This window comes from Myiozetetes cayanensis, unplaced genomic scaffold (assembly GCF_022539395.1).
Source record: "Myiozetetes cayanensis isolate MyiCay16 unplaced genomic scaffold, myiCay2020 scf9, whole genome shotgun sequence".
Taxonomy (NCBI): domain Eukaryota; kingdom Metazoa; phylum Chordata; class Aves; order Passeriformes; family Tyrannidae; genus Myiozetetes; species Myiozetetes cayanensis.
In genome coordinates this window covers 7,532,633-7,554,852 of record NW_026088185.1, presented here as the reverse complement: position 1 = coordinate 7,554,852, position 22,220 = coordinate 7,532,633, and the positions used below count along the sequence as shown (strand labels likewise).

Sequence of the window (22,220 nt, the reverse complement as noted above, 5' to 3'; positions counted from 1 at the left end):
GGGCAGCAACAATCCAGCTGACAAATGAAGACCCTGCATCTATACAACTGCAGTGGCAAAAGTCAGAAGCTGGGCTTAAACAGAGGACCAGGATCAAACAAAGAAACCAAGTCTGATAAAGGAAGTAATTTAGACAAAGAAGTTAAGGTCAGGTCAAAACTTGACATTTATTTGATCCTCCCAGCCTTTTACCCTTCCAATCCAAACGCTACAAAAGATCACTGAGCTCCTCAAGAACTCCAGGCACACAGTTGCAGCTTTAAGTTTTCGTGATGAGACTGAAAAATGAACAGATTCACAGCGGCAGGAGGTAAACAGGGAACCAGAGGTGAGAGAACAACTCTGCTGACCACACAAAACAAGAACTAGCTACTGCACAGGTACACTAAACAGCTGAACCAGTCTGCTCTACCCCCCCAGCCATGAACTGCCATCAGGCTTTCCTTGTATCCCCTCTTGTTTTCCAAAATGCTGCTGAGCAGGTATTACCTTATCCAATCAGCATTACCTTGCCATAGTAGCTCTCCATCAGATAAGTAATTTAAAATAAGCAAATTCTTTTATCTCTTCCTTCTGCCCACAGCCACTAAGTTACTACATGTTATTTGATGTTTTTCAGCAGTGAGTGACATTTGAGGGATATTAGATCAAAACTTAAGTCGTGCTTGATGTTTTTCCAAATTCAACGAAGAGAAGCACAGCTCCACAGGCAGCTGACAGAAGTCATACAACAAGACCCCCAAAACCTGAAACAAGCCTGGGAATTAATAGAAATTCACATGGAAATTCAAAAACAGTGTTGAACTATGGTAACCAACCAAAGCTGAGTCAACTCTGCTAAACAAACAAAAGAGCATTTATTTTAAACAAAAACACTGAGCAAATATTTTTGTAGAGAAAGATACTTTTACTCTTAAAAGTTCACCTCTCTGAATCACCAAAAAAATTTTAAACATTTACAGAATCTTTTCAGAGGTACCACTTCAACTTCTGCATCCCATTAGGACAAATTCTTTAAACTACCAGTCTTGTTTCAGAGACCTAATTACTTCCCATACATCAACTAATGCTCAAATAATTTTTGAAGGCTGAAAAAATAAAGCCTTTCTCAAGTATGGAACTTATTAAATATTGGGTTTGTGGCCAAATATATAAAAGAAGCCAACACAAAAATCCTAATAAGGGCAATTCCAACCTACAATTTAGGTTCTAAGTAGCATACCTCATCTACCATTGTGAAATCACATACCACCTACCACACTTCATGCATCATTGCTCAGGAATTTCAGGACCAAGAGCAGCCAAACCCATCAAGAATATTCATGTATTCCCAAGCTCAGTGGCACATTTTGCAGAAGAGGTGCACAAAGACACTATATCTACTACTAAGTTGGATGAAAAAGTTGTATTACAAATGAAAAAACTGTATGACAAATATTAATTTATCAATATATTTGAAAGGTTCAGTTTTATGGTCAAAGATCAATTTTCAGCTTGCTTTTCCACAATAATTTACAGCATACTATGGCTAAAATATTTCCATTAACTTGCGAGTTAGAAGATAAGACAAACATAAATGAGGAAAAAATTGGACAATACGAGAAACATCTTGTTTAACATTGACTGCTCAAAATCATTTGCAATAGCTTCGCCTTTGCAAAATACTCACTGAAGATTATCTCATGCACTTATGTATGAAAGAGTATTCTGCCATACCAGTATTGTCAGCCTCCACTTTGGGGGAATCCAATCATAATTCCTGCTCTGGTTTAGGTAACAACAAAGGAAAATCCAGTAAGCTTGTGGGATAATTTGGTTGCCTATCTAAGGTAACAAGTGGGGGAAAAAGTACTGTTTAGAAAAGCCAACGATGTTTAAACATATGTTATATACAATGAGATAGAATTGAATTAATAACTTTATCTACTAGATCTTCAGTAGAAGATCAGTATACACAGCACCTTCAAAATACCAAATACCCATTTTTAGAGTAGTTTTTAAAAAAACATGTCAAAAATCAGTACATTACACAGGAAAAAAAATAATCAAACCCTTGCAACATTACATGGCTAAACTTCAGAAAAAGCTCAGAAAGTCAATCCAAATTCACATCCAACTATTTGTATTTGTCATATACTCAAAGATGTCTTGCAGCTGGAATTCTTTTCCCATCAGCACTGGTGACAGCCTGTGCACCAGAGTTTGGAGAGCAGTACAAAAAACTAGGTGACTTTTGCCTGTGCCTGTATTCATGCACCTCTAAAAAGATGAATGTTTCTCAAGAATCATTTTCAAGAGCCAAAGCTATGAGAGGAACAGGACCAAAACCCGCTCCCAGTGCCTGAGAGAGCAGGAGTGACCAAAGCCACAGCTGTGCTGGTGACAGAGCAAACACCAGGAAACAGGAAATTGGGTTTGAGGAAAGAACCATAACAGGTCATGTCCTATCAAACAACAACACTTCTGGTGTTTTTCAAATGAAGACTGCTGAATGGTGGAAGGTGGACAGAGGTACTGCTGTGAGGCTCTATTTGAACTGTGCTGCAACTTCAAACCGGAAATTCAATAAAAAGTAACCTAAAAATATAAGTGGTACTCCCTCAATTTACATAATACCTTGCTTTTGTAATAAGTAGTAGTAGTTAAATTTACTCATCAAATTAGTAGTACTAGTTTACTCATTAAATTATAGTGCATGTTATATTCTTATATACATATATATGTTATTATAATCAATGTTCTGTTAAGATTGGGAGACTGTAAGTTACAGAATGGTTAAGCTAATAGTCATGCAGCTTGCAATTCTTAAGCTGGAAAGACAAATTATTGTGTTTTACTGAGTAAGTATTTTGTATCTTACTTTTATAAAAAGCTTATTGTCTCACAACACGCATAAAGTAAAGGAAAGAAGGACAAGGACCAAAGAGTCAGGAACTGAAACAATACAGAGTATCCAAGATGGACATCTAGAGATGCCTGCATACTAGGCCTCAAGGTCTAAGGACTGATTGAAACTATGGACAGGAAAGCACCTGGCAACTAAGACGGACTTGCAAAGAAACCAACCAGAACCAGACCTGCAAACTCAGATCCAATAGAAGGAGAACAAGTAACTATAGGAGGGGAACTAATAAGAGAATAAAAGTTACTGATTTTGTTCACTACACTTGCGTGCCGTGAGTGGAGCAGGAGACTCCTCGGCCACCCAGCATGCTGTTTTGCTTATTTGCCTTTTCTATAAATCTTCAATAAATTTTTATTACTATATTTCAACTCAGTTTCATTTTACTTATAACACTTTTGTGACTGTAACATCTCATTTTGCTAGCATCAAGAAAAACAAGTGTATAAAGATTACTGCTGCAAGTTATTAATATAGCAACAAATTAGCTCAGAAATAGGAAAAACCCAACTAAAATTCTAATGCTTGCAGTCTGCAAATTAAGATTCTTCCTTCAAAATTCCCTGATCTCTCCCACACCCACTTACCACTTCAGGCTTCTCCTGATTTACCTTTCTTATCCCAAAGTGAGAACATTCTCAACACATTTCCATTCTCAGAAAAATAAAAAGAGATTATTCAGTAATCCTTCACAGTTTGATCTATTTTATGTTGGACAACATGCTCGGGAGGAGAAGTGCTGGGCAGGCTATGTCTTCAAAATGCTTTCATCCACACACTCCCACACTACAAAGAGCCTTTTAAAACAGACTGTTGTATCTACTATTTGCAGTGCCTGGGAATACCACCCAGCTAGGCCAGTTCAATCTATAACCTTATTGCCCCTCTTGGCCACAAAGATAGCAAATTAAAAATAATCACACTAACCCACAGCCACAGCAGCCCTATCATCAGCCATTCTGAAACAACAGCTAATGAGAACTATAAATAGAAGATGATATGGAGAATAGGTAAATTCCCCAAAGCCTCATATAATAAAATGCACACATTCTCTGTGGGGGAAATGAAGTAATACCCTGTTATTGGCATACAGTATATTACGGAATTGGCTGAGGTTTTCCACATCACCCTCGAGCAGAGCAGCAACAATTGTCAGCAGCTTCCTACAGCTGTGCCGTCTGTATCACACACTTAGTGTTTGCTCCACAGGAACTATCGTTGGATGTAGAGGTGGTTTGTTTCATTTCTTTCCTGGCATTGTAGCAAAAGGACAATTTCCCTACCATCAAAATTACACAGATGTACTCACATATGCTTCAAGCTCAGACTACTTAAAAACAAAAAAACCTCAAGCCTTTGGTTTCACTGCAACCAACTCACTGAAGAAAATAACCCCTTTTTTTCTTTTATAAGTCTTAACAGAGAAAATGTACAACATCAGTAATTCAATAGCAGAGTTCAAACTGATTTCATGTTCCAGGTCTGATCCTGAGCCCCCATCAGACTGTAATTATGTTTGCTCACTCGTTCCCTGCTTTCTCTGTCAGGGAGCAATCAGCCCACACAGAGTGGGGACACTGACAGGCCACTGCTGCAAAAAGCAGCCACAGACATAGTGTCATTATCTGTACAAAACAAAACCGAAAGGCACTGCAACCATAATCTCAAACTGCCCATGAAAAGCCGAAGTACCAATTTATCAGGAGGCAGGATTTAAACTTATCCTGTTCTGCTGCCCAGCACATCCTGCATCTCACCAGTCTCTGACTGCTGCCCAGAAAGCACAAGTTCATTGGCAACACCTTGTGCTGGTTCTCCAGGTAAACTGAGGTAGACTCTGCAGCTGAACTATTACAATGCCCTTCTCACTCAGAGCTAGATTTCCCGACATCAGTATGTGTGAAAAAACATTGATATCATCCTAAGGAAATCCTTGCTTTCCTTCCTGACCCCCTAACTTTTTAGTCTCTGGATGCTTCAGGAGAGCAACGCACTCAGCATCTGCTGTCTGGCTGTGGTCAGCCAGGGACACCTGCACCCTCCTGCCCAGCTGTGACTGCTCACAGATGTTGCTCTGACGCTATCAACGTGCTGAAAAAAAGAGCATGCAGAAAACAGCATGATGTTGCAGCCCTTGGTTTCTTCCTGCAAGAAAATGGACTTGAGAAATCTGACTGACAAACTGCAGGAAGGAATGTTAATAGATATCACAATAGCAGTAAAAGCACTCAAAGAACTAAAATGCTTCCTCTGGCTCTCCACCTTCACTTTTGGTTTTGCCAATGTCTGAATAGCTTCTGAATTCCCTTTTTTTCCCCCACAGTCCTACTGAACAAATCAATGTTTTCCAAACTGAAAGAGTTTATAGTTTGGAGCTTTTGAATCAGCCACTGTTTCTCACATCTTACCTACCAAGCAAGAGCTATTATTTGAAGCCTTGTGCAACTTCTCTTTAATTTCTGTGGGCATTGAAAATTACGCATGTTACCGGATTCCTTGAGTACTTAACGAACAGCTCTGGTGAATTACAAAAATAAAATGCGGCATTACAGGGTATATTTGTATTAGGACCACAGGAATGTTTGTATTCAGCATCAGCTAAATGGGAACAGCTCTTTAGCAATATCAGATTAGGACAGAGTTTCGCACCACTACCTGCAATTTAGATGACAGAAGATTTGATCAGAGAATTCCATAGGAGAAACGAATGCTCCACTGGCCTCTGCTACCACACATTTATGTAGAGATTGGGTAATTTTCAAGAAAGAATCAGGCCACTTAAGGTACTGTTGAACAAACAGCTGTAACCAGGTGAAGCAATATCATCTTTTAAATAGTTTATCAATGAGGACTTAATTGCAGTTTAGAAAAACTGGTAGCGTGATAATTGGACTTCATTACGACATATACAAAATGTTTGCTGGGACATTATCTCCTCCTGACAAACAATGACTGAAAGTTTCTTCATTAAAAGGACTCAAGTCCTTTACATATGCAGAGGAGAGAGGTTTGATTGTTGCTGCAGTTCTTTAGGGGTTGGGGAGGGTGGGCACTAAGGTTTTTTTGTTTTGTTGTGGGATTCTTTTGTTTTTAGTCAGCTTGGCTACAACCCACATTAAGTAGTAATTAGTTGTCCCATAAAAGTGAAGGAGATGTGCCTCTGTTCACATTATAATGAGACTGTGCACAACTCTGGTTTCACCTAAGAGGTGCACAGTACCTCACCACAAAACCAAAATCACATGAGCCATGTATGTAGAAGATACAGCTTTGCCCTCCTTCTCTTCCTTAAAAAAAATACTAATTCACGGGCCTGGGGGAAGGAATGAGGGGTTGTGTTTGCATTTCTTTAAGGCTTTTTCCTGTTATTTTTTTCATACTGGTTTGAATAACATTAGCATGGATATTACCTGTTCTAAGAGACTGTGGGGTATATCTATTCTGCTATTCCTACTTTACAGTCCCAGCAGTAATGTCTTCAATTACTTCTAATAATTATTTTGCAACCACAACACAATAACTGCCACCAGTAATCGCACTCAGGGGTTGATATTATTTCCTAAGTCAACTTGCTGCCTTGCTTTAACTCATCTGTATCAGTCATACAGTCATACCAGGTTTTGGGAAAAACATTTGGGTCTCTCCAAGCTGCTTAAGCACTCTTCTTTAGCAGCTGTGAAAATACAATCGACATATGTCTGGTACTTCATTTTAAGCCTGCAATCATTCCTTTACTTTTTGGATTATATTGACAGGTTTCAAAGAATATAGGTGTGGAGCAGCTTTTTCTGTAAATGGTTATTCTGGAGTCTGGGTGGGTTTTTTTCTTTTTCTTTTTTTAATTACTTCAGTTTAGTGGGGAAAACACCTTGGGCACTTTCAAGGCATCTGGAAATAGATCTTCACTAACCAGGCTGTTTGCAGGCCAAATTATGGTTAAATTCCCACTGACTTCAGCAGAAACAGGATCCATGGTGGTTTCTTATATTTAGGTTTTTCTTAGTCATTGCCGAACCACAGCGTTTTATAATCATTCCAGGTCCACATCTACAGAAAGGGATACTCAGGGACAAAGGGGGTCTCTTTTTGGCATAGACCTTCTTATTAAATCTCCTTGAATCTTTTCAAAATAAGGAGCAAAACACGACTGCAAAGCAAAAGTTGTCAAAGGTCCTGCCTTCTTTCCCTAAACCGAAGACTAGACTTCAGACTGAAAATGTTCTTGGGACAACATGACTTTCTAAAAAGTTGCCAGTACAGAATATGAACACAGAGAAAAACCTTCATTCTTTAAAAAAAAAATAATAATAAAACAAACAAACAAACAAAACACCCACAAAAATTTTCTTAAACTATTGGAAAGCCAAACTCCACTAAGTGGTGGGTGCCCTTTTAAACTGATTATCTTAATCTTTCAAGCTGCCGCCCAAAGTTTTCTGCCAATTTGGGAGAATCTGCCCAATCCAAAGGTTACGTTTGCATAGCTGTTGCAGAACAGGGACACCAAAACCAACGTAGCTTATATTTATTTTGGGGGATCTTCTTTGTTTGTTGTATGTCACACACCAGTAACTTGCTACCGCACTAGAGCTTGCATTCAAAAAATCTTCCAGTAGCAGATCCTCACAAAATACTACTTAAAAACAACCAGCCCTCACAAAGTCAAATCACTTCTTTCAACTGAGGTTTCACTCCTTTGGGAGCAATCCAGCAATCAACTGTAATCAAGATCTTTCATTTATACTTTCATTATAATAGGATTTTTACTTTCCACTCCACACAAGCACGTGGGCAGAGAGCAAGCCTTGATGCAAAAGAACTGCTGACGGTGGAACAACTAGAGTGAACGTTAATTTACACTGCGGGTACTAAGAGATGTCTCAATACTACAGGGTTAAAATACCAGAGTACACGATAATCTTCTCCTCAAATGCTTCGTGGGTTGCCTGCTAAGCAGTCGGTGATAAGCCCTGAAGATATGCAGAATATGAAATAACAGGCCAGGTAACACAACAGCTTCACTCTGCTGCCAACAGCAGAAGGAAAAGCTGCCCCACAAAGTCATCACAACAGTCACTGAACCAGACTTAAAACTGGGCACAGACGAACACAAAACTATAATCGGGAGCTTCAGGAAATCCAGATCCCAGGAGAGGCACTGGTGCCCCTGTCTACTCACCATCAAGTCAGCGACAACAACTGAGCATACCCGGAGCCCCTGGCACTCACCACTGCACTCACAGATTTACCCACAGAGCAAGGTCTAACTTTCTATGCACCCATATTCCCTTCCAAGCAGTAAAAGTCTGGGTAAAGCCCAAATTTGAATGTCTGAAAGCACCATGTGTTTCCACACCATCCCCTATTCTTTTCCATTTACAATAAGAGGAAAAGAAGTCATCTGGACATCACTCCAGAGACCTTATTTTTGCCTATTGCAGTTTCCCCTCCTGGAAATCTCACTACAGGGTCCTCTTAACATTAGTAAATAAAGTTTGGAATGTTTTTAGCCTAGTATTTCATAGAAATAAGACACATTAGACCAGCTGTACATTTCTTGGTCTATACATCTACTCTCTCTCACATGCCTAATGTTGAATTTTTCAAAAGAACAGAGGAGTAAATGACAAGTGAGTAGCTGATTTTCCACACGTCTCTAAAAGCAAGCAAGAGAGGAGATTGGAGCAGAGGCATCCCATTAGAGACATGGGTTGTAAGGAGAACAAACCCGTTATTAAATACCACAGAGCCATTGCAGAAAAACTGCTCCACAAAATTCCCTAGCTGTTGAAAAACTTCGAATGGAAATTATTACTTCTTCTCAAGTCAATTCATCACAAGAGAAAAACCTGCAGGAAGTCAGACTCAATTAGTTCCATTTCTCCCAGGACTAGCTGTCAAGGTAAAACAGTAGTGCAAGGTCTCACCCTACCATTTGCCATCACTGTCTATTCTGCACATCAATTTTTGTCCAGAAAAACACTGCTATTTTTTAATGAAAAGAGGGAATAAAAGAACTTGGATGCAAGTGTTGCAGGAAAAGGGAGCATTATTTGCCCAAACCAAAGCTAAAACCCCATTTATTTAGGGGAAGAGGAGGCTTAGATTAATTACAAGAACTGTTTAGACAAGTGTTGAACTATATCCAGTTTTGTCATTTTCATTCTCAACAGTCATTTTCAGTTGGACACCTGAAATTAGAGAATAAAAGTCATCAATTTCTACATCAAAGTATCTTCAGCTCTTCCTGTGTATCAAGAGATATTTCGGACCATGGGAGCAGTTCATGAAGTTGCATTTCAACACACAGTAATTGCTCTTCTCCAGAGATCCATGAAGTTGTACACCAGCAGACATTGTTTTTATTAACAACTAGCATGATAAACAGAGATTTTCCAAATGAAATAAAACACTTCACAGATTTATAGTGAGGGACACCTTCCTAAAACATCAACAGAAAGCAACTCCCTCACACAAAAGGAAAACAGTCAGCCTCATGGCAGACAAACTCAACAAACACTCACAGCTACTGAGTTTTCTGCAAGAACTATCATCTGGCAGTTTTTAGGACGTAAAAAGATCTATTCACGTGAGATACAGGCAGGCTTCCCCTGTTCCAGAAATCTGTTACAAGGTACAAGGAGCTCCAGCTCTACTCTTGCTTGCCAAAAGATTTTCCAGGGTTTCTCCTGGAGTGAACTTTGCTTTTAACACAGCCCTGCACTCTTTGATCACTGAAGGTAATCTCCAGAGCCCTTTTAACTCCCGCAGCCTGACAGCCTGTGAGCTGAACAATGGCCATGATAGCTATATATGTTCTGCATGTTCCAGACCACTGCCAAAACCACTGTATCCTACAATCATGACTGCGATACTGTACTACTCCGGAGTGTGATTTTTCAGCCTTCTACTGTTTTACAAGAAATAGTTCTTACAGTGTGCCTAATTTCTAGACTAAATTTATTCATGATCAGTTAAAATCCACTTCTTCTTGCTTTTGCTAATGCTACTAGGGTTTGGTTTTTAAATTTAAACGTGTTTTCTCCCCGACAAGAAAATATTTAGGGAGGATCATCTCATGAACCTTATTCCAAATAACATATAGCTGGTATTGGTCATTTCCCTCTCAGTGATTTCTCCATCCCCCTGACCATCCCAATCACCCTTTTCTGCTCTCTACCCTATTTGAGCCCATCTTTGTTGAGCAGGGTTAACCAAGGTTGTACAGAGGATTCCTGGTACATCACGGCAGTGGTATTTCCTCACCACAACCAGGAATATTCTTTCATAGATAGAGGGATTCATTTTTACCTCCTCCACAACAGTTTTTCCTTCTCCAAAATTTAACTAGGAATTAGCACTTCCCTAGCTTACCCTGAACAACAAGGCTCAACTGCTCCATCAGCCACAGTCCTACTTTCATACATAAAAGCTAGGAAGGGTCTCCAGACACACAAGTAACCAACTGATTACTTGTTTAGCTTGTAGATTTAACTATTCCTAGAAATAATCTGTGTTTCAACCTCTAGCACCATCCTGCTGACCTCTCTCCAAGCTGATATTTCTGTTGCTAGTTAGACATCCAATGGGATAAGTATGAGCTCTGTTAGGAAAAGCTTTTTTCTCCACCCTCAGACACAAAGCTCTAGCAAAGCTATTCAGTGGGCAGTGAACTGGTCCCCAGAATCCCAGAAGAAATGGCACCTTTTCACCGCTTGACCAGCGTCACCAGTGCCTCTACATTAACATGCTTATTTTCTTCCAAAGAGGAACAATGGAGAGGACTAATTCCATCTTCACTCCCTTCAACAGCTCTCCTAAAAGCAAGCTAACTTCTCACTCCAGTGCCAGCCAAAGAGGCCTTATGCAATAAGGATTTCGAAGACACCTCTTTGATCTAAAAGGACACCCTTAACTGGGCTTCAAGTTGTTTTTACACAAAGGCATTAAAATACAGAGAGTAAGCACAACTTCCTTTGTGCTTTCCCAAGATACAGAATTCAACACCTCATGACCCAGTAGTCTCCTCGTTTCATTTCTGAGGTCCAGGTTCCCAAAGGTTAGAGGCAATGATAAAGCACAGTCTCAGGACATAGCATATGCTCTGTTGTGCATACAACTGGTTACCTTAGACCAAGTTCTTACAAAGATCTTCAAACACCAGTGCTCTCCTTGTAGACATGAGGAGAACAGACTCCAGAAAGAAAACACATTGAAGAGTAGAAATGTTTCGGGATGTTTTTCAGGCTCTCTACCTGGTTTTCCTTCTATTGTAGTAAAACCTATAGTTTAGTTATTCATAATTCAAAATATCCCTAGTAGCACTTTAGAGCATACAAACTATGAAAATTATGGAAAATTTAAAAAAAAAAAAAAAAATTTAAAAAAAATAAATAAAAAAAAAAAAAAAAAAAAAAAAAAAAAAAAACAAACACAACCAAAACTGATCAGCAAGAGAGCTCACATACAGAGCATATTTGTGGACCCAGGAAACTTTTACCACAGCTGACCAGGCTGTGGTCACTGACTTTTAAAAACTGCTTTTGCTGACAGTAGAGAAAAATGAATCTTTCCTTGCTGGCTGTATTTAGAAAATCAAGAGTCACAGAATCACAGAGCATGCTGAATTGGAAGGGACCCACAAGGATCATTGAGTCTAACCCTTAGCCCTGTGTAGGACCATCCCCAACAGTCACAGAAATCTACAGCAAATAATTCCAATAGCACCCACCAACCCTTTCTTTTGCTCAGCATCTATTCTTTGTAATTATCTCCTCTTTTTCTCCTTGATACATGCTTTTACTTGCTTCCTGGTATATTTTCCTTTCCTGGTCCTCTTGCCCAACAGCATAACCACAAGCAAACTGGGGCACAACTGCAAAGGATGAATGTTTTGAGACTAGTGCTGAAACCCACCAGGAAAGATTCACAAAAAGAACCTTGTTGCACTTCCAGTATCCTCTTTGACAGCTACTTCACTGCATATGACAAAAGAGCTGTTGAGTTTTCCACTATCCCAGCAGCATAAAATTTAAATGTTTAACTTTTTTGAGGGTTGTGGGTTTTAGCCTTTTTCTGCAAAACAAAATAAAATTAATGTTATTCTTTACTAGTTCTTTATGACAAAGCATGCCTTGATGTTGGTTTAGACATCAGAAATCAAGCTCTGGTTTCCTTCTTTTGGACGATATGAATGGAGAGGTTACATAAGGGTGTAATAAGAGCTGTTACTTCCTTTCCCGGTTGAAGAGAAAAAGCTGTGGATCAGGTTACAGACTCGAGGGCTAGTCATCACTACTGCAGCCTTCCTAAAATTTTTGCGAGTAGTCCCCCAACAAACACGGGAGGCTACTTGGAAGGCTCTGAGAATTTAAAAGACTAGGTACATAGGAAAATGTCTTTATTTTTGTCTTACATCAAACTCAGGAAAATCCTCAGGTTTGATGCATACAGTCACTCGAGTCACCACTTTCTATTAAGTTTTTTCTTCACTAGTACAGTAAAAGGGATGAATGAAAGATAGGGTAAGATTTATAGGACAGTCTGATAAACAAGCTGTGCTAAATAAGCCTAGCAGTCCAACAAGCACTTAACTTCGGTGGGTATGTCAGTGTTTGTCTGACCACACAGGGCAAGAGAAAGGAGAAAAAACAGTGTCCAGCTTGGCCTACATGAGAACTAAGCTGTTCTCTGTTCCACTAGCACTTTCTTCACCTTCCTCTCCAATTCCCAAGCCACTGCTGTTACTGCTGCTGAAGGAAGATGAGATCAGACTCCAACATTCGGAATTTCTGTTCCCACAGAGCTCAGGGAAACCAGATGATCTCAGAGGATCGTGTGAAGCAAGTCCATGACACTTCCATGAGGCAGAGTATCTTCTGTATATTGCCAGCAGCATTTCTTAAAGAGTGCACAGTGGGAAAAATTAATAGCTTTGCTTATGTTTCCAATTTCTCTCTCCCAATTCCTCCTCTCATTTACCAGAATTTTTTCTCTTCCCTCAGAAGCACTAGTAGGCTTCCAAAGTACACTTGCCCTTCTAAAAGCAATGAAATCAAGTCTTGCACAATGCTTGAAAGGGCTAACACAGAGATAAACTACGGCCCCCAGCATCATGTTCTAACACTTCCTCCCCACAGGTGTGATTTACCAAGGTCTCTTACTGAAGAAAAAAAAAAGAAAAAAGGAAATTAAAAAAGCAAGCTGCTATGATTTAAGATGCTTTCATGAGTCCTTTCACCTTCACCCTGCTTGAGCACTCATTCTGGTGCCCATGAGGAAACAAGCTTTTTAGATGTTCAACCCCACACAGGTGTTTCAGAAACATCCTCTTTCCTAAAGACATGGGGGAACTTGCGGCAACCTAACACATCAGTAATGATGACAGCATGACATGGAGCACTTATGTTACTTTGGGAATAACAGGAATGGTCCAACCATTACGCCTTCACACAGAATCAAACCACATTGCATTAGGCACTAAATTGAAGACATTCTTAAACTCAGGCCTGGGACAACTGGAAATAAAAGCACATCATGAGAAAAGCATCATTACCTTTAATAAGTTTAAAAGTGGCCAAGCACTGAACTGTACTTTAACAGATGAGTTGGACTATTTCTGTTCTCTAACACTGCACACTTTTGGGGAAAGCCTTGTTTTTAACAGAGGGCTTGACAAAGCGATGATTCATCCAGGGAAGCACGGGCAGCTTGTTGCCAGCCTTAATTCACAATTAACAATAGGACAGATGGATATAGAAGACTCATGATTCAACACAAAAATTGCAAAGTCAGCTATTTTACATGACCTTTACATTTTCCAGTGGTAACTTTTTATCCAACTATATTTTAAATAGCTGCTATAACATAAATTTTAAGAGTAGTTAGCTTCTACTTTGTTAACGGTTGTATTTGTCCTTTAGAACAGTGGTCCTGATTAAATACATAGCAACTGACGTAATGACATGGTCTGAAATTCCAAAGCTTTAAATTACTCAAAAAAGCAAATAGCACGTGTGTGCACAGACGTGTGAGCACACAGGTACCATCGGCAAGACGAGGAACCTCTGCACTTCGTGACTGGACCGCCAGCCCCTGTGGCTCTGCTAGGAAGGCCATTGTTTTCCACCGGGGAGTCTGGCCACTCCGAGGAACAAAGGGATGCCCATCCCAAAAACACACAGCGGCAGCAGATGTCCTGCACCGCATCCCAACAGCTTCCATGGGCGCAGACAGACGGTCTTCGCTGGGAGGCTATACCAACCCGTCCCCTCAGGGAAGTTCTCCGGGACAATGACCCTGCCCTGGAAAGCCCTTCCTCGAGCCTCTTCTCCAAACATTATCCGACAGCAAAATCCCTCATCCTGTTCCAAGTTACCAGAACACTTCCCACGGTCCCCCCGAGCCCTACACTCGAGCCCGCTCTTTTGATTTCAGCGAAGCCGCACACACACGGTAATTATTTTAGACAAGAAGAAACAGATGCCACGGTCTCTTCCCAGAAAGAACACGCGCGCACACACACACACACTCATATTTGAGGGGGTGAGAGCCCCGGACGGTCTCTGCGTGTGCGCGCACCAGCGTTCGTGCCTGAGTGAAGCTGCCCCAAGCCCGCAACCACCCCTCAATGGTAAGGAAAGACACAGAGCCCGCAAAGCGTCCCGCAGCCGCAGCTCTGCCAGGGGAAGGGGCGCCCAGGGGTTCCCGGACCCGGCACCGAGCAAAGGAGCGGGCACCGAGCCCCCCACACCACCATCCCAAGCCGCTGCAGCTCCGACCCCGTCCATCCCCATCGCGCCGGGCTGCCGGAGCGCCCCGGTCCCGCAGAACAAAGGGAGCCGTGCGGCGTCCCGGGGGAGGCTGTACCTGTGCCGCCGAAAGGCGCTGCCCGCCGTCCCACGACCTCCCGACGCCTCCCGCCCCGAGCGGCGGCGAACGCTGCCCAGCCCTGCCCTGCCGAGGAGCTGGCGGAGGGGAGCGCCGAGAAGCGCAGCGGGGCTCAGCCCCGGCCCCTCCCCGCCCGCCCGGGGGGCGGAGGCGCCGCCGCCCAGCCCAGCCCAGCCCAGCCCAGCCCGGCCCGGCCCGGCCCGGCCCGGCCCCGCAGCGCCGCCCGGTGGGGGGTCCCGGCACGGCCCCCGCGCTCAGCCCCGCCCGGACCCCGCCGAGCCCCGGGACCCTCCCAGCCCGACCCTCCTCACCTGCCCCCCCGCGCCCCGCCCGCTCTGCGGCTCACGGTCACACCCCCCCCTCACCAAGTGCTCATTTTGTTACCCCCACACAGCTCACCTTAAGCCTTTACAAACTAAAAGAGAAACTGACTCACAGTAAACTATGGTGAATAATTGCAATTAACTGTTTCAGCACAAAACCGGGCAACACCTCCCACTCGATTTCTGCAATAATGTTTTTCAGCAAGCTCCTCGACTGAACGTATTCACGGCAAAGCTTTGCATAGCATATCTTATCTATCCAATCCTGCCCTGAATAAGCACGAGCCATCAACATTGGAGGGCGACTACCCCATTGTGTGAAAAGACGGGGGAAAAAAAGAAAAAGCCCTAAAGGTCTGTGCTCATACCGTGTCTCTAGGACTCAGTGCAAGGAAGAGATGTTAGTCCCCACTCCCCTTGAAAACTCCCCGTCGCGCAGACGAGACCGTGTGTAGGTCTATACATTACACCGACACGCTTCCTGGAGAAATACCGCGTGTGAAAAGTTTCAGTGCTTGTCCTTTTTCTTAAGAAAATAATTACCACATTTTGTTACTTTCTCATATTTGCAAGCAGGCTTTTTCCAAGCTGAGTTCTTTCTAAACAGCAATAAGCTTCCATTTAACCATAAGCTGAACGTACATTGGCTAGATAACTGCGAGAGGAGGACCTGAACTGCAGATACACAACAAAACTCTTCAGAATGTGGAAGAAATCCAGTTTATATCACCAGATTCAATATGATCAGAACCACATAGTAAAGATGCAAAATGCATTCTAAAAGCCTTTCTCATTTAAAAAGCAGAATGCCTCATCCTATTCCAAGTTACCAGCACACTTCCCACAGCTCCCCTGAGCCCGCTCTTCTGAGATAGATATCTATTTCAGCTTCAGATATTTCAAAGTAAATACTACACGTGAGATACTCCTTGGTAGTCCTGTTTATAGAAAGAGATATTTCAAATCTGTAACTGCAAGTGTTGGAAACCACCTTCAGATGAATCCCAGGAACTAGAGCCCTGTAGCCCTACTGATTCATAGACTCATCAGTATTTTATTATCTGTAGATTTTCAGCACAGATGCTTAGGTCCTAAGATTTGTCTTGCCCTTACTTTTTTATATTCGTAAAATTAATGACAGGTTTCATTAGAAGTGGTCAAAAACTGCTTCAATAGAATGTTTTTCTCACTGAAAAATTGAAGGCTTGGTCAAAATTCAGTTCTGTGGAAACAGTGACAATCTGATACAGGTATTCTGAGGAGAATAATTTAGGTTTGGGGTGGTTTGAAAGAGGCACAAGCAAGAACCATTCCTGAGCAGCATAATGACCCCGTCCTTTCACCTGGTTCTCCATGCAGGTGAGTGCTTTGCTCATGACTCAGCTTACTTTCTGGGAGACAGTTATTGCATTCTTTCCCAAATAATGAGAGGGGGGGGAAGTAATTTCCTTCTACTCCAAATCTAAATGAAAACTAAATTCAAGTTTCAGTAAGGAAAGCAATTACTGTGCAGTCAACACTATTTATCAACAACACAGCCAGAACAGTAAGCAACATCATAAGACACTGACTGCAAATATTTCCCTGAGAAAGTATCTATTTCAGCTTTACACATTAAAATTATCATAAGTCACATGGCATGAATTATCATCGCACTGGCATGACAATACAAAATTTTCTACTTCAGAAATTAAAATTCTCCATTTGATCCAAAAAGTAGCATCACACAGGAAAAAAAAAAATGGTGCAGCTTTCCTTTAGTGGTAAAGGAGCGCTTCAAAAAGGGGTAACAGTGGCTACTTCTCAGGTGCACTCTTCATACCCATTTGATGCTTAGATTCCCATAAGTAAGAATGTCCATCTGTAAAAGATGGTGATACTTGCTAGCATTTATAATACAGATAATATTAAGCATCTTCGTGAAACTGACTTGTCCTCCAGGAAACAAAACAAAAACATCCCGAGTTTTCCCCTGTCCTTCCAGCACTCCATTTCCCCCTGGTTTTCAGGCCTGTGCAAAAGAAGGTATCTCATTATCCACCCTTATTCTGGGGCAATTTTCTGTTTTCATTATAAAATGTGAATTATCAGCCTATCACTATATCATACATTCTTTGCTTTGTAAGGTAAGAAAAGAAGGAAACATTGGTCCCAAAGCACGTGTTCTTTCCCTAAAGCAAATTAGTACAACGCAATTTAGAATATTTTTTTCTTTTTACTACATCTACTGGACTACCTTAATTATCACTCATATAATCTGCAGTAAATTAAAAAAAAAATCTAAAATAAACTAAAAGACATGCCTGGTCACAGATGATCAGGCAGACACCAAGAATTATTTTCTTTAAGATATTGCTCATTTCTTAAAGCCAAGTAGTATATCCTGGGCATATAAGAGACCAGGTATAATCAGTATTCAACACACATTAGGTCTCTCTCTCTCTAACATTAGATATTACCTGGAGAACATTTAAGAGGAATTTCTAACTACTGAATCATTAAATATGCTTTCTTTAGCACATAGATGTCATTCTGAAGGGGCACAGGCAGAGGCTTTGTTGGGCAACAGCCTACAGCCATTTGAGAGAGAAAACCGGAATGTGGCTGCATCCATGTTTTGCAGCTCCCACATCTCACCAGAAGCTGTGGCAGACATCCATGTACATAAGAGCAGTTTAATAGCTGCTTATTTACAGATAACCTTTTTTTCCCCTTTTCTTTTTCTGGGTGATTCCACAGGGTGGGTTACAGTTTCTTGATTACAGCCTAAAGGCCTACAGCTTCACAGGCCAAGCAAGTCAGATACAAAACCCACAGTAACACTGGCTGTTCTTGAGACTTCAGGGTCCTGTTTAGTCTGACAAACCATGAGTCAAACACACAAAGCCCTTGGATTGGCCTATGCCAGTCCCTGGCAATTAGAAGAGCACTAGGCAATGGCTACAAGTACCTCCTAAGCCAACCTTGCTGAGACGAGAGACAAAGAACATCTGAGCCAGCCACTTTAGAGGACAAAAACAGAACTACTGTGAACCATAATTTGCACTGCCTCTCAAGATTTGCAGCAAGGCAGCAGCATAATCTGGTCTCAGTTGTGTTCATGGCTCTAGGATGATGATAGCTCACCAGAAATACAGAAACATTTGATGGTATTAGTTAGAATTGGATGGGTAGAAATGCTCTCAAATATGTTTAGTTGGTTGAACCATGCATTTAAAACCCATAAGTAATGAAGCAGTATTTAAGACAGTTGTTATTATTTACAACTTAAAATTAGCTTTCAGTAGTTTAAAAAAAAAAAAACAACAAAAAACTCTTGTTTCTTGTTTTTCTTACTCTTTCTTTCAGACACTATGATAGCTACTGATTGACATGATTTATTATTTCAGATTTCTTTGGATATACAATTCTCATATGTAGAGAGATTAACTATAGGAGATTTATCCCATTCATAAATGAAGAAACTGAGTCAGCAAGAATAACTCAACCAAAAAAAAAAATATAGCATTTCCTCGGCAGAGAAGAAAACACAATTTAGATGCCCATGTTTCTAATCTCATGCTTAGCCACAAGATCAAGCTTAGCCATTTTTCCTATACTCAGTGGGAAAATTCTGCACGTTCATAAAACATGGCAGTTCAGTGGGAATACACCCTACAGTAGTTAGAATACTTTCCTACTTCAGGCAAAAAAATCCCCAAACCAGTACTCATAAGACAACGACAGGAAATCTTACTCTAAGACTGAGCAGGGAATTTAACAGTAACAGTTTCTGGTTTTGTTATGGAAAATGGCCACAGGTTTGAGCTCTGTCTGTACACAAGTGAATGATTCAACAAGAAAGCTGCCAGTGGTCTAGAGAATTCTAATTTTATGACTGGAAAACCAGAAAGCAAAGAACTGTACATGAATACAGCTCATCCTTCCCCCACCTGTGTCAAATTAAACTGCATACAAGTTAGAAGGAACAAGCAGTGGCTCCGTTCAGCCACTCACTGGAATGCTCCTCAGGTGCTTTGGAAAACATCAGTTAATTCAGTACTGAGGTGAATCATCTGCCTTCTCCGACTGTGGATCTTACACAGGATTTGTATTCCCACCTGTCAAAACACTGCCAGCTTTCCATTTTGCCATAATGTCTCCTCCTTTGCAAAGGACTTTCTCTCTTTGTCCAGAGGTAGCAATATGCCTTCAATTAGTGTGGTATTTTTCTCCTTCGCAGCAAAGACCTGTACAAGACAGCCTGAGAGTCAAGACCTAGAATTCAAGAGAAGGGTTCACCCCAGGGGAGATTTCACCCTGTGTGTTGGGAATAAGCACAGGACAGGCTCTGAGTAGCAGCACTCACTTTTTTTTTCCAGCTAATTCAATCTTGAAATCAGTGTGGTGCTTGATGTAAGCTACCAAAGTCCACCAGCCTAATAACCTGCACATTTCATGCTAACAGGAGCCCCTGGTGTGGAGGTGGCCCCATCTCCTGCCATCATACACGAGCCTCTATCAAAGGGCCAATTGCTCCCCCAAGATATCAACACGTTTAGGCCTCTCAAAAGGCATATCTGGAAAAGTCCCCCCATCACTGCTAACACTGGTGAGATCGTTCCCTAAGCACAAAAAAGTTACAATAGCAACATGGGTGTCCTCAGCAGCCAGCAGCAAGGAAGGATGGAAAAACTGGGGAATGGGGAATTCAACACTGGCAGGCACTGCAGTTCTGTGCCCATTGTACAAAGGCACATCCTCACTTTGGTTCAGGGATCTCAGTAGCCCAGTAGTCACGGTGCAGAATGAACCTTAGTGTAGTTTATCTGCTCTGAAGGGCTGAGCACCTTCCTCTGACATATTTTGGTGATTATTTTCTGATTTCTCTTTGTAAGTAGCTGGATGGAGTGCACAGAAAAAGGGACTCCCCAGGGAATCAGATACTGCATGTCCAAAGGACTCAGTAACTGCTGGATCAGCACACTGAGTCATGAAGGCAGGAGTCCCCAAACATGTTTTCTTTCCTTATTGTTTTTTAAACAAACCACATACAACTTTCCCTACTAACCTGCCTTAATGATTCTGCTTTTCAGTTCAAGAGTAGGTATACCCAATAAAATTAAAAAAAACACCTACCAAAAAAAAAAAAAAATCAAATATGAGAGCAGCAAGAACCTTCTAAACTGCCATCTCACTACAACTACAAACTTGGAACATATTTCAAGAGCTCAAGGAAGAGTTTGATCAGAGGTAAGGCTTGAAATTTCAGAGTTCCTAAATAATATTTCCCTGCTTACCCAAAGGATTTTACTGTTGATGTCAAAGAACAGCAGAAGGCCTTATTTTTCCTAGTAGAACAAATCAATCTCTCCTCCCTCTGCATCCCTTCACAAGCACCCCCTCAAGCAAGTAATAAAAACTGTGATTAGGAGAGGGGAATGCCAAGTGTCCTGTGAGATTCAGAGGACCATGTCAGATCATTCCACACATTAAGTGGCAAGAGAAAAATCTCCAGTTTGAATCCATGTAGCACTAGGGAAAAGTTTCTTTGTGCACATAAAGACAAATGTCACTGGTAAAGTATTTGTGATACAATCTTCACACATACAGGGATACACAGCCTGAAAACCTTTGCTGCTGAGTAATTATGGACATTCTTCTCCCATTTCATATACTTCTCACAGAGCTTTTTTATTTTCTAATGTATGTATTTTTGTGAATTCCCAAGCACAGTACGTGATGTGTTAAAGGCAGAGGTTTCTAACCATGCATAACGTGTTTTTGTGGGGATCCTCCTTTCCACAGGCACATGAACATGGTGGTGGCACATTCTTGTGCTGCTATCCTCTGTTATCAAAGACTCTGCTTAGAAAGAAAACATGTATTTGTATTAAGGATACTGGACTACAACTATTCTTACCAACAAAATTACCCAACACAAAGGCATTGGTATTGAACTGTAGGTATATGCAAACTTACTTTCAGAGTAAAACCAAGTATATTATTACATTACATCTCACATTTCGAGGTTTAACAAGTTGCTGCAGATTGGGAATGACTGTTCCTGTATGGTAGTGTAAAATGATGTGAAATTTTTACAATTTATTTATCAAGGCTTCTAATGAGGAGTTAGGCTTTATTATTATTTTTCCCACTATTTAAAACCACTCTGTAATTTCCACTAGAATTTTAAAAATGCAAGTCTGCTTCTTACATATGTAGAAGGTTTTAGAAAAGGCATTGCACCACTTTAGCCAAAAGAAGTTTAAAAGAGAATGACTTCTTAAAAGGTCTCATCCTAAATACAAATAATTAACAGTGTCAAGGCAGTTATAGATGATGAAGTTATGATGCTTGTATTTCCTTTAGTTATGGATGAGTCTCTCATCTTTGTCATTTTCTTGAAGAGTTTAAAGGGGAACTGACTACACAAGTTTTAAGCTGTGGGTCCAAAACTTTTTTGACTCCAATCAAAAGTACAGAGAGATGGACAATTCAGCCAAACTCTTTGCTGGCTATGCACCAGTCTATGAATGGCAGCAACAATGAAGGTAGTATAACTAATAAAGACAAGTGCAGCATGGAAAAATCAATTGCTAAAGAACTCCTAAATGAGATGTTCCTTACTAAGTTCCATCTTAGTAATTTTGTAAACCTGAGAGCTTTCCACTTCCCCTGTCAGCTAAAGAAAATAGATCAGCTTATCTAGGGAATATAAGGACAATTATTTCTTCCAACTCAGTTGCAAGAAATGCCCATGAAAGGTAACCCAGCTGTGAAGGATGTGACTGCATGTGCCAGGCAGATGTTGCCAGCACCAGAATTCTTCCTATGTTCCCCAAATGTTAACTCCTCACTGGGGATTATGCATATCTTATATGCAGGAAAATAGCAATTTCTTTGTTCTCCATCTTTATTACAACATAGTGAACTCTTTAGGCGTGCAAATTTTTGCCAAGAAGCAGCAAATTAATAACATATGTACATGGTGTTTCTGCTTCCATCACAGGTGAATGAAGTGCTTGTAAGAGAAGCTATTTACAACTTTCTTGAAGCAAGGATCTTGAAAACAGCCCCAGCCATGCCAGCGTGAAACAACTGCAATTCTGCTGGATGAAGCAAGG

General features: G+C 41.1%; 1 protein-coding gene across 3 annotated transcripts in view; it reads right to left on the bottom strand.

Annotated features, from left to right (window-relative positions):
• The window catches only part of MYO1B (myosin IB), a 112,624-nt gene extending 97,704 nt beyond the window's left edge, over positions 1 to 14,920 (bottom strand). For all 3 annotated transcript variants that reach the window (XM_050340118.1, XM_050340119.1, XM_050340120.1), the window contains exon 1: positions 14,771 to 14,920. The gene's annotated coding sequence lies outside the window, so the exon portion shown is untranslated. The remainder of the gene's footprint in view (positions 1 to 14,770) is intronic.
• Between the last annotated feature and the right edge of the window lie 7,300 nt (positions 14,921 to 22,220).